This window comes from Mobula hypostoma, chromosome 9, assembly GCF_963921235.1.
Source record: "Mobula hypostoma chromosome 9, sMobHyp1.1, whole genome shotgun sequence".
Taxonomy (NCBI): domain Eukaryota; kingdom Metazoa; phylum Chordata; class Chondrichthyes; order Myliobatiformes; family Myliobatidae; genus Mobula; species Mobula hypostoma.
This window is the reverse complement of record NC_086105.1, coordinates 65,718,484-65,732,462: the sequence shown is the minus strand read 5'-3', so window position 1 is coordinate 65,732,462 and position 13,979 is coordinate 65,718,484. Positions and strand designations below refer to the sequence as shown.

Here is a 13,979-nt window from a genome sequence, read left to right as displayed (position 1 = left end):
ATCATAAATGCACCTTCTGCTATATTTCAGTCGTCTGGAATATTTTTTTTGTTTCTTGATTTATTTGTGGTAACATTATGAATTCTCTGCACTGTGGATTGTGCACCTTGGTCCAGAGGAATGTTGTTTCATTTGACGGTGTACTTGTGTATGGTTGTGTATGCTTGTAGGGCATCTGTTGGATAATGTTCCACTAACTTTTTGAGGTTGGCGTCAACCTTTGGGGTGATTGCTTGTGATGGCTGAACTTGTAATGCTCAGGACACATCTGATAGCATGGGGTACAATATTTTTATTTCCTTAAATGTTGTCATGGTTATTTGCAGGTGATTTAGAGAGTACTAACCACTCAGTTCACACAGAAATGTGACTGTATGTGGAAGATCAGATGCCTTTTATTCATAGGAAGAATTTGGATGACAATGTAGGTAGACTGATAAATAAGCTTGCTAACAACAAACTATGCAAGAGCAGTAGATAAAGTTCTGAAAGGGTATAGGGGACAATGCATCAGCTGGAAAGTTGGGCTGAGTGGTGGCAGATGAAAGTTAATCTGGATGAATATGAAGTAGTGCATTTTGGGGCATAATATAATTTAGTTGTATATTTGGATCAATCCACCTCAATTTCAAAGAACCTCCTGTATCTGTGTTCCAGTGAAACCAACATTCAAGGTAAATTGTTATCAAAGTACATGTACGTCACCATATATAACCCTGAGATTAGTTTTCTTGTGGGCGTACTCAGTAAATCCAAGAACCATAATAGAATCAATGCGAGACTGCACCCTACAGGGTGGACAAACAACCAATGTGCAAAAGCCGACAAGCTCTGCAAATACAAAAGAGGAACAATTAAATAAATAAACAAATATTGAACATGAAGTGAAGAGTCCTTGAAAGTGAATCCAACCTCTATCATTTGAGTCTGCACCATACAACATTTTAGTAACTTTTTAATCTATTTCTCACTCTGTTGCCTCAGTGTTACTTGTGTCTTTATCTGCTTGGCATCGCACTTTGAAGAATTTATGAATCTGAGCTTTGAGTCTTCCTGCTTTTCCACGTTATTTGACTTCCTTTGAGGAAATAATAATTTCATCTGTCTCTGGTGGCCTCTGATATCTTCCCGGCTGGAGAAACACAGTAAATATTATATCTCCATCCTTTTCTGGTATTTGCATGCTAATGTTGTTGATCATAACTTTGATCAGCTGTTGTAGTCTCCCATGTGCTGTGCTGTCTCTCGTTTCTAGCATGGATGCTGAAAAACACATTTCTACAATCTCATTTATTACCAGGAGATTTTGTTTTGGTACACGAAGAAATACTGGTGAGATGAAAGGCCTATTAATCTTTACGACTGGGCTCTGTGAAAACTTACAATAGTGATTCACCAGGCACTTTTACTGAACTATTGCACATTTTGTTGCTTTCTCTGACCAGTAATTGTAACACTCAGCATGCATAACTCCTGGCTGTGCACATCTCGCATAACCTGTCATGGTCCCAGAACACATCCTTTTCTGTCAAGAATGCTCACTAATGTCACTAGTTTCTGAGCACCATGCACAATATTCTAATGACCTTCTACAGATGCACAGTGGAGAGCATCCTGGCGTGCTTTAATCACTGCATGGTACAGAAACTGCACTGCGACAAAAAGGAAGCCTGTACAACTGTAGTCACAACTGCCCAATGCATCACTGGTCTCAGCCTATCCACCATCGAAGGCATGTATACAGAAAGATGCCAGAAGGAGGCCAGTAACATCATGAAGGATCCCACATACCCTGCTCATGGACTGTTGGTCCCACTCCCAAGAGGGAGGAGACTACATCGCATCCATGCCAGGACCACTAAACTCAAAAGCAGTCACTTTCTCCACCCATTAATTCACCCCTCAAACTCCCACTACTTTATCATTTCCTGTCAGTTACCTTACGTACAGATATTCCTATGCCTAACATTTCATGGGCATAAAATTATTGTATGCATATCGGCTGTCCTGCATATTTATCTATCTTTAAAAATTGTGTTCTCTTTATCTTACTGGTTTTTTTTGAGCTGCATCAGATCTGGAGTAACAATTACTTTGTGCTCATTTAGTTGAATACAGGAAATGACATTAAACAATCTTGAATAAGATATTCAGTATTTGATCTAAAGCATGGCTTTCCTTAAACAACATTGATTCATGTAGTGGAGTTCTTGAGAGGAGCTACAATTCTCTCCTTATTTAAAGATTAGCTGTACTTCTCACATATATTGAAACATTATGGAATGTGTTGTTTGTGTCAGTGACCAACACAGTTCAAGGATGTGCTTGGGGGCAGCCAGCAAGTTTGACCTTGTTCCCAGTACCAACATCACTTACGATTTTCTACCCCAACACACATGCCTGATTGGAGTTATTAATAATAAATGTTTCACTGGTGAATTATAGTCCTAGTTTGTCAGTCCAGTGAAATAAACCCTATCTACCTAAAGTTCAATGAAGCTAGCTGAACGTTATAATTTCCCGGAATACAACTCTCTCCTCAATAGATTAATTGACTTAAAACTCGGGTTAGAAATCACACTGCGCTTGCCAGATTGTTCCTCAATTACATGCAGTATGTATTTCTTTTTTGTGTGAACTTCATTCAATTATTTGCGTTGCATTCCCTTTTTAAACCTTTGGCGAATTCTAGTGTGAAAATTTAATTTGTTCAGTTGTATGAGTCTTTCTTGGTTATCTACATTGATTTAAGCAGCTTATTTTTTCTGCAAGGCAGGCTTGTTACGGGAAGACTGTGGTTTTGGGCAGCAGAAAAGCTGGATTACCTTCTGTGTCAGACAGCTTTGAGTCAGCCAGGAGTTTCAGGAAAACACAGTAATTTTCCTGGTGCCGGTCCACAAATCAATGGATCCAGTTTTACAGCTTCCCAGGTTATGTTTTTAATTTGTGCCCTTTGAGTAACAGGTTAACAGCTAAACTGTTTGTGGTCATACTTTGTCTGTGTAGTCCTGCTGTTAATCTTGTGATCTAAGTTAGTCATTAGATCACATAAAACTAATTTTGAATTTGATCAGAATCAGGTTTATTATCACTGTCATTGTGAAATTTGTTTTGCAGCAGTGATGCCGTGCAAAACCTATTAAAATACTACAAATTACAGTAAGAAATATATTAAAAATAACTTAAAGGTTAAAATAGTGAGCTGGTGTTCATGGGTTCAGTGTCCATTTAGAAAACTGAGGGCAGAGGGAATGAAGTTGTTCCTGAAACGTTGAGTGTGTGTCTTCAGGCTCCTGTACCTTCTCCCTGATGGTAGCAGTGAGAAGAGGGCATGTCCTGGATGGCGGTGCTGCCTTTTGAGGATGTCTTGAATGCTGGGGAGGCTGGCACCCGCAATGGAACTGGCTGAATTTACAACTTTCTACATTTGTCAGGTCAAGGAGAGAATAGGAAGTGCCTCATATAAAATGGAGTTATCATTTTGTCATTTGCTGTAGTTTTCACTTCTCCAAGTTCAAATCAATTATGCAGACTGAATAATGTCAGCCAGAGCATTTTTGATACCTTACATTGCAGTGAAAGATGAACATTTTGTTATATTCCCAATTTAAAAACAAGTGCAATAACAGTACAGGTGCACATTCCTTTATCCGAAATTCTGAAATCCAAAAAGCTCCGAAAACTGAAGTTTTTTTCGCCGACAGCTGACGTCATTCAGGTGTGACGTGGCAGCACTAGCAGAGGCCGCCAGATGTCAGTTGTGGCTCAGCACTCGTATTGGTTGCACGTGCATTTGCTGTTCGCTGATATTTTGTGTTCACTGTTGACTTTGTGTTTAATTTCATTGTGAAAATGTCCAAAAAAAAGCTGCAGATACAATAATATTATTATGAGTAACAATGAGAAAAAGAGAAGGAGTCTTCTCTATCAGTAACGCAGAAAGTGGAGTTATTGCAGAAGCTTGATCGTGGTGTGTCTGTGCGGCGTCTTACTGAAGAAAATAGTGTCAGAACTACCACTGTATATGATTTAAATAAACAGACAAGTTACTGAAGTTTTATAGTGACAGCGACGTTCTACATTTATTCCAATAAGTCATTTACCATGTGTTTGATTCGGTTGGTTTGAGGCTGTATATTTTTGTTTTTGTTGGAAATAAAATTTCTTCTTGTCATTATTCCCTGAACAATACAGTATAACAATTATTTACATAGCATTGACATTGTATTAGGTATTTTAAGTAATCTAGAGATGATTTAAAGTATATAGGAGGATGTGTGTAGGTTTAGTGTGCCGCCAGGTCCTAAAGTCCACTGTGTGCTGAGACAGGTTAAATCAGGGACTTGAGCATACATGACTTTTGATATGGGGGGGGGGCAGGGTCTGAAATTCGAAAAGTTCTGAATTCCGAAATACAACTGGTCCTAAGGATTTGGGATAAGGGATTGTGGACCTTATTGTCATGGGCCAACACATACAAAATGCTGGAGGAACTCAGCAGGTCTGACAGTGTCTGTGGAGGGGAATAAGCAATTGATGTTTCAGACTCTTCATCAGGACTTGTGGACCATCCTTTATTTAGACATCCTGAAAGACTGAGTGTGTCTTTCATAAGTTCCTTTGATCCTTGTGCTAATAGTAGTTGATTTTGGTGGTTTTTTTTTAACCTTTCCTATATGGGAAATCTTTATTTGCAGAAGTAACTATTTTGTTTGAAAATCAAGTAAATTGTAATTTCTTTTAAAGGTAGTTGACTATTTGCATTTAACCTGGGGACAGCAGAGAAATGCGAGTTGGGCCTCCAGGAATGTCAGTGCTTCAAGTGAATGAGCTGGCTGTTTGAGATGAGCACGATGTTATTGTATAAGAATACTTCACTCCTTTGTACCTTCTTATTTGTTGAATAAAAATAATGTGAGGAATATCTCTGGTGCTTGCTTCTACTGTGATCTCTGCTCTGAACTCTCAATTTTACAGATAATGGTTATATTGATTCAATAGAGCACCAAAAAATATTAACCTCAATGAAGATTAGCTTTATTTGTCCCATGTATATCGAAACATCAAAATGCATTATTTGCATTAACAAGCAGCACATTCTGAATATATGATGAGGATATCCTGCAAGTGTCGCCATGTTTCTGGTAGCTGATGGAATATGCACTGATAACCCTCATTTCTCCGAACATTTTGAGGCAATATGGTAATCAGCCGGATCCTACTTTTTTTGAGACATGATCTAACTGCAGCAGGCAGTTAACAGAACCCTGTTTTTGGAATGTGAGGGGAACCAGGGTACCCGGAGGAATCCCATGCAGTTATGGGTGTTGTACAAACAGGAGATTCTGCAGATGTGCTGCAAGTCTGGAGCAACACACACAAATGCAGGAAGAATACCACAGGAGAGGCAGCATCTATGGAAATAAGCAAACAGCTTGAAATTCTGGGTGAAGACCCTTCATCAGAATTGGAAAAGCGGAGGACACCAGAATAAACAGTTGGGGGAGAGGGAAAGTGAAAAGCTAGAAGGTAATAGATGAACCCAGATGTGTGGGGAAGCTAACAAGCTGGTGAAGAAGGAATCTGGTAGAGGAGAGTGGACCATTGTTGAAAGGGCAGAAGGAGGGGTACTAGGGGGAGGCGATAGGAGAGTGAGGAGAAGAGGTGAGAGGCCAGAGTGGGGAATGGAAGGAGGGGAAGAGGGGAAAAAAAACACAGTAAGGAGAAATCGATACTCATTCCATCAGGTTGGAGACTACCTGGGGGGGAATATGAAGTGTTCTTCCTCCACCCTGAGTGGTAGTATAAAGGGTTAGTTACAATATGTTTTCTGATTGGAAAGTGCATGTTGCCTCCCAAATGTGCACACTGGCTTCTATGTGATCCCGAATGTTATGACTTTATTGGACTGGTCGTAGTCAAAGGAGTGCCACAAGTAGGGCAAAATTTCCACAGGAGACTGTGAATACAGTGGGTTTCCTTCTATCCATCTAATAATTTCTTACTCAGAACAGAGCGCCCATTTCATCAGTCTGGCACCCAGGCACATGAACAGCATTCTCTCCCCATCAGAAATTAATTAATAGAATTAGGGTGCTGATGGTGGTTATGGGTCCTGGGAAAGAATGCTGATTTAAGTCCTGACGAAGGGTCTCGGCCTGAAACGTCAACTGCGCCTCTTCCTATAGATGCTGCTTGGCCTGCTGCGTTCACCAGCAACTTTGATGTATGTTGCCTGATTTTTAATGCACATTTTGTCACTTGTGTTGGTAAGTTTGCATAGGCAGGAACATTCTAGTGCTTTGAGGTGCCTGCTGCAGTTAGATCATGTCTCAAAAAAAGTAGGATCCGGCTGATTACCATATTGCCTCAAAATGTTCGGAGAAATGAGGGTTATCAGTGCATATTCCATCAGCTAACAGAAGATAATCACTACTGTGTATTTTGTTGGATTTGTGTCCAATTTTGTCATATAGCACAATAGAAATTGCTCTTAAATCTTAGTTTACTACTTAATGTTGAATGGAGAAATGTGTTACTTCAGACTGATATAACTTATGTTAGTAACTTGCAGAGATGTGAAATTGTGGAAATTATGCCTTTAAGATGCTTGCAGTGTGCAATATCGCCCTCTGCTGGTAATTCCAGTTTTAACCTCTGTTACCTCAAGCCTTTAAATATAAAGAAACTCTTAATTGTATGAATGCTTCAAATAATCATTTCCTGTAGGTGCATTTGTCATTGAAAAGACCTTACTTGAATTCATCACAAGTTTGTTAGACGTACTCCAAAGTTTTTTTGTTAGCAATTATAAAAATGTGTTTCAATGGATGTATCCTGCAAGTTTATAATTTAACATCTGCATAATTGCTGTTTAGATTTGGAGGCGGAGAGATGGAATTGAATAATGTGGATGGATAGTGGGTTTGAAGTCAACTTTTTAAGTTTTCTTAGTCTGTTTTAGATCAATATTTTTCGATGTGTAAGACAAAGTAGAATTGTAGTATTAAAATTCTGACTGAAGTTTCTCCTCGGGTTGAAGGCCAAAGATGACGATTTTCCAGGGAACCTGGACCTCTTCTAGTTCTAGCCTCACCCAACCTCTTGGAAAAAGGCTGCTTGCGTTTACCCTATCTATATCCCACATAATTGTGTATACCTCTATCAAATCCCCCCTCATTCTTCTGTGCTCCAGGGAATGAAGTCCTAACCTATTCAGCTTTTACTTATAACTCAGATCTTCAAGTTTTTCTGTACTCCCTCAAGCTTATTGTAATCTTTCCTGCAGGTAGTTAACCAAAACTGCACGTAATACTCCAGATTTGGCCTCACGAACGTTTTATACAACTTCAACATAACATCCCAACTCCTGTACTCAGTACTCTAATTTATAAAGGGCTATTTAGCAAAAGGTCTCTTTATGATCCTATTTACCTGTGATGCCACTTTCAAGGAATTATCCGTTGTACAATATTATTTCGAGAGTTTAACCTGTGCCTTCAGTTTTGGAAATTTGCTATACAATGGTTATGAATGGTGCTAAAAACATAGTGTGTCAGTTATCTAGAATGATATGGCTAACCAGTGATAGGATGAACAGAAACTTGAACTGTCTACTAACCAAGGGGAAATTTAATTGAGCTTTAGGGAAAGTGTTAGTTTCTTTCTCATCAGTTATATATTCTGTGATGTATGATTTAATGCTACTGACTAGAGCTTGTTGCAAGCGTAGTTTCTGTGCCGCAGGATGTAATGGAAGTTGAGATGTATGTTGCATCATGGCTAGCATAGACACCTTTTTAATATATTTATTGTGAATGTGACTACTTGTTAAATCACACAAATGTTCATATTTAAAGTGACCAATTCATTTGTAATGTTGTTTCTTTGTGATATTTCACTCTTTGATCACATTTGTCCATGTCATGGTTCAAATGTATTGTGAGAATGAGAGGTCCTGTTTATTCCCCCAAAGTTTGTTCCTTAATTTAAAATTATTAATCTGCATTACAGCTGTGGTAAAGGCTTCGAGTATATCCGCTTGTTTTGTTGAAGGCCACCTGCAGTTGTCACAATGAGTAATGGTGTCTTGCAGCTGGAAATGAGACGAGGAAAACTTGGCCTTTTCGGAGTATGGTTTGAACTGGAGAACTTGACAGGCAATTTAATCACAGCAGTGACATGGGGAATGTGGCAACCAAATTGAAACAAGAAAGATAAGTAGTGTTGCTTGACAAATCTAGGAGAGTAGACTGCTTGGACAATTCCACTGAGTAAAGATCCTTTGCATTCACTGTAGCTATCAGATCTTGGTTTAATATTTTGGTTGCCCCAAACAATATTCTCTGTTCACTGGGACTGCAGTTATGTGCTGACGTCCCTGGTGTGACTATGGATTGACAACTTTCTGAAGGTCATGTCATTGACCCAAGGATGATACTATGAGGCTGACTATAGTATCTCTTATTGATAAATAAAATCTTTGCATTAGCTGTTCCCTTGATGGATTTTCTCATTAGCTTAACTAAGACATACTGTATCAGTAGCTTCTTGCTATATTAATAAGTATCACAATGATGCTCAAAATTCTGTTATGATTTTCCAAATTAATAATGAATTCCAGTGTTTCTATGGTAAATAATGCCATCCTGGATAGTTTAAAAAAAATCGATTTTATTAGACCTCAGGTTCAGCATAATTTCTGGCATTCTTTTGCAGAATATCTTGCTTTAATTTTAGCCAATCCGTTATTCTCCATATTTTGCACACTGCTGCCTCTGATTTATTCTTGCTATATTCTGTAGAAATTCCAAGACTATGGAAACAAGTGCATGTTTGATCAGGCAAGAAATTACTCTTGAAATGGGTCAGTCATGCTGTGAAATTTTTATTTCTGTAAATACCTGAGAACTATGAAGCCATTTATGAAAATTAAGGGTGCGGTGACAGGCAGTTTGTCAGTAACAATGCTAGTCATCAAGTCAGAGCATTACCATACAGAATGGGCCATTCGGGCCATCTAGTCTGTGCCAAACTGTTATGCCTAGTCCCATCAGCCCACAACTGGAACATAGCTTTCCATGTCCCTCCCATCCATGCACATCCAATTTTCTCTATTAACTGTCACCAGCTATGTGTTGTCTGTCTGCCAGAATGTGTACATAGTTGAGTCAATGTGATAGTCATGCTTAAAAGAAAAGTGAAAAATAGAAGTTTCAAGTTCAACGCACAAAATACTGGAGGAACTCTGCGGTTCAGGCAGCATCTATGGAGGGGAATGGAGATGCAGTTTTGGCACAGACCCATCGTCAGGACTGGAAAGGAAGAGGGAAGAAGCCAGAAGTGTTTTTGCTCAAATATTATCATGTTCAAAATTTTTGTATCAAAATTATATGCAAAGGAACTATGATGGAAATATTCTGAAGGGGAAATTTACATTTACTGTAGTTTAATCAAGAAAGATTGTTCAGTTTCCTGTGGCTGATATTGAGTTTGGCATCGCAAACTTGATCAGATTGTTTTGATCTGCACCTTTACAAGTGTAGATGGGGCATTGGAGGAGTCTACTTGACAGAGAACCAGGAACCAGTTGCAAAATTACTTGCCTAATATAGTGGGTTCTGGTTAATTTGGATCCATTAGGACCAGTACATTTTGGCTCAATTAAGCGGCTGCTTCATTTAGCTGAAGTTTCATAGAACCAGTTAAAAAGAAATAGAAAAGACAAACTACCATTTAACCATGTAACAAATTATGTGTTTAGATGAACTACAGAACAAATTAGAACAGTACTAAAACTACTACAGTACTATCAACTGCAGTGAGGTCAAATTTGGAGTATAAACTGTATTAGTTCCCAATAGTTATTGATAGAATAATTAATCCAATGTATGCTGCTGTTCTTTTGACTGTAAATAAACAAAATCAGCGCAGACACCTAGTGTAGATAATGGACTGCCTTCAAACTATGTTTTCAACATTTGCATCCTCCAAATTTTCATTTTCACTGTAACATTCAAGATAATAGATTATGAGAACACTCAGTCCTCTTTTATTGTCATTTAGAAATGCATACATGTATTAAGAAATGATACAATGTTTCTCCGGCGTGATATCACAGAAAACAAGACAGACCAAAGACTAACACTGACAAAACCACATAATTATACCATATAGTTACAGCAGTGCAAAGCAATACCATAATTTGATGAAGAACAGTCCATAGGCACAGTAAAAAAAAATCGTCTCAAAGTCCCCAAGTTGATCGACTCCCGAGTCCCTGAAAGCGGCGGCAAAAGGGAGAAACTCCCTGCCGTAAACCTCCAGGCACCGTCAGCTTGCCAATACCTTGGAAGCAGCCGACCCTGAGTCCATCCGTCCGAAAAACTCCGAGCTTCCGAGCAGCTTCTCCGGTACAGCCTCCCGAGCGCCATCCTCTGTCGAGCGCCTTCGACCTCTCCCAAGCCGCTGAAACACGCAAAGCCGAGGATTTCGAGGCCTTCAGCTCCAGAGATTCCGGTTACCACACAGTAGCAGCAGTAGCAAAGCAGACATTTGAGAAGTTTTCCAGATGTTCCACTATGCACTTACGTCTGTCTCCATCAAATCAGAATTGTGCACGGTCCCCTACATAACAGATATTCATCACCGTTGAGGCCGCACGTGCTGTCGTCGCGCCGCCATCTTCTCCTGATATCTTCAAATTCTTCATAGTTTCTAACTTGTTGATGTAGTGAAATTGTTTCATTTTCATTCCTGGCCATTTCAGGCATACCTGGATGCTTCAAACTACAGTGAGCAAAACAGTTCAGAATTGTCTTCCTGCTCATTACTTGTCAACTGTCAGTGACAAAAATCACTGCTTTTTGAACGCAGGTACATGCAAGTGACACTATTTAAAAAACTGCCCACCAAGCAAGGTATAGTGTCTTACAGCCACGTGAAGTGCATGCTGCTGATGCCAGTTATAAGCTGTTTGGCAATAGTCTCCTGTCCCAATTAAGCAGCATAGTGTCCCAAATAAACAAAGGGAATCCTGGCTATTTTCACAAATTGTGTTTGTTCTTTAAGAGTTGTTCCAAATAAGCAGCTGCCCCAATTAACCAGAATCCACTGTACTTGGTTGTGTAGTTTTAAGTTGAATTTCTCTGACCAGACAGAGTACTGTGGTCTGCAGCCACCAAGACCGTCCTTCTCATTGAGTTCATCATCCCATAGGAGAAAGGAGTGGGGGCTGTGCTGTCCACAGGTAGAAGCGGCTGAAGTACTCAGACCTGGAAGATGGCTGGGGGATTATCATCTACCCTGTGATGGTAGTATGCTGGGACTTTGGCGCATCGATGACAAGGTTACTCTGTGATATGGCAGTGACTGGAGCGAGGCTCAGGGGGGCCACCAACGAGTTGCCTGAAGAGGCAGAAAAGGGCAGCTTTTGGCTGTGGCTGAGGAGAAAGGACAGAAATTGGGGGATTGATTAACCACATAGGAAGTTGCAGGAAGATGGCCCTGCCATTGCTCCGTCACCAGATGTACTGGGGCTAAGGGAGCGAAACATTAATGAGCGGTGGTCCCCACCTGATGACCCTGGAGCTGATCTGTCGACATTGTTGGAGGTCTGGCAGGCAGCAATGCTAAGCAGGAAACAACATCATCCTGTAAATCTCATTGAACCCCAATTTTAATTTTCAATTCAAGATTAATGGTTTCACCCCTTTCTTAGAGATGATTGCTGTGCCAAGTACTGTATATTGAAATAGTTTTAGCTTGCGTTCATGTTATAGGAAATGTTTCTAAAATCTCATTGAAACATGATTAGCAGGTTTAAAGACTAGCTACCAGAGCGTAAGAAACACTAACACCTGGCTTTCCGTGAAGAGTAAATTGTTTATTTCATTATGATCTCCACTGGTGAAGGATGATTTTTATGAACAGTTATGTCTTTTTCAAATAAAGTGCTGAGTCAGGGCACATAACTGTCGCAATATCCATTGTTGACGACATAACAGTATTGGTTCAGGAACTAGAAGTAGAATTTATTTGATCGAAATTTTTAGGCAGCATTATCCAGTAACTTTGTCCGCACCTGCAACGTGCTTAATTCTGGTACACATTGCATCAGGTACACAAAATAGTTTTTCTGATAATGTTGATGTATTCTGTGTATTTCTGTTTTACCCATGGAATATACATGCTATGTTAATTATTAGAAATTTATGTCTTTCATTAAATATGTTTCTAGTACTGGATGGAAGGAACTTTAATCACAAATTCAAGTCTCACATAGATTGACGATAGGAAATGTTGAATTAATAAGCTGCCAGTCTTTCATGATGCAGTGGGATTTGTGTAATTATTGAACTTGCTGAAGTGTCTGCATTATGGAATTCAGATAATGAATGATGTAAAAACCTTATGATTAAATTAAACTGAAATTGGCTCACAGCATATTTGGATTAAAAATTAACACTAAGCTAAAATTGACAAAGATGGCTGATCAAAAATGAAAGCACCACTGAAGCATAATGTTGACACAAAGCTGCAGATGGTGGAGTCTGAAACAATATAGATTGCCAGAGGAACTTTGCAGGTCAGATAGCATCTATTGAATAAAACAGACAGCAGGCATTTTGCATCCAGACCCTTCAACTGGACAGCCAGCAGTCCGGGGAAAGGTGGGGCTATGAAGAGAGTCTCAGCAAGAGACTGGCCAGTTTGATTAAACTTGGTAGTTGTACATTACAGGTTGATATCAATCAGTTGGTAATGTGGGCAAAGCAATGACAAGAGGAATTGGATCACAAGTACAAGCTGATGTATTTTGTGAAGATTAATGATAGGATAAGGACGGGTTATGACCAGTGAGATTGGGTGAGACGAGAACTAGAGGTAATGAGTTGAGGGTGAAAGGTGACATGTTTTAGGGAAACATGAGGGGAATTTCACTCAGGATGGGTGAGAGTGTGGAACGAGCTGCCAGTGGAAGTAGTGGATGTGGGTTCAGTTGTAATATTTAAGAGAAATTTGGATAGGTATGTGGATGGGAAGGGTATGGAGGGCTATGATCTTGGTGCAAATTGTTGGACTAGGCAGATGAATAATTTGGCACAGACTAGATGGGCCAAATGGCCTGTGTCTGTGCCATAGTGTTCTATGACTATGGTGGTGGTAAAGCTCTAGGGAATATTAAAGAAAAGGACCGGACTGTCCAAGTCCAAATTTTCCTGAGTTTGGCAACACAGCTAGATAAGATAGTGAAGAAGCCATTTGGAATACTTGTTTTCGTTAGCTGAGGCATAGATAAAAGGGCAAGGAAATGGGCTGTAGTACAAGTTTATAAAATATTGATTAGACCACAACTGGAGTTGTCTTTTGTAGTTCTGATCACTGAAGTATAGGGAGGGCATGATAAAATTGGAGAGAATGCACAGAAGATTCACCAGAACGTTGCCTGGGGTAAAGTATTTCAGTTATGAGGGGAAACTAAACTGGTTTTTCCTTGAAGCAGAGGAGACTGAGAATGGATCTGTTGGAGGTCAACAAAATTCTGATATGCGTACATAAGTTGGAGAATAGCAAGTTTTTATCTAAAGCAGAGGTGTTTGAAAGCTAAAGTGCATAGTTTAAAGATGAGTGTTGAGGGGAACTGAGGGAGGACTTCATGCCGAAGAAGGTTGGAATCAAGACCGTACTACTTGGATAGATAGTACAAGCAAATACATATATTATATTTTGTGAAATATTTTGATGAACCTGGGCTTGGAAGTTTCTGAACTTGATAGTTTGCATGGACATGTGGCCCAAAGGAAGTTAAGTCAAGACGATGTGTAGTGGGAAGGGAAGCCAGTACAAGCCAGCAAGCACAGCAAGAAAAGTGAACAGGAAAAGGAGAGGTTAGTAGAATTGTACAGGGGTGGAAGTTAGTGGAAGGTGAAGATCGGAAGCTGGCCGAAACAAACAGCAGAATATTCTAACTGTGAAGA

The 13,979-nt window shown here is 39.6% G+C and overlaps 1 protein-coding gene across 7 annotated transcripts in view; it reads left to right on the top strand.

Moving 5' to 3' along the window:
• The window catches only part of ppp1r12a (protein phosphatase 1, regulatory subunit 12A), a 250,859-nt gene that overhangs the window by 104,401 nt on the left and 132,479 nt on the right, over positions 1–13,979 (top strand). The gene's annotated exons all lie outside the window — the stretch shown is intronic.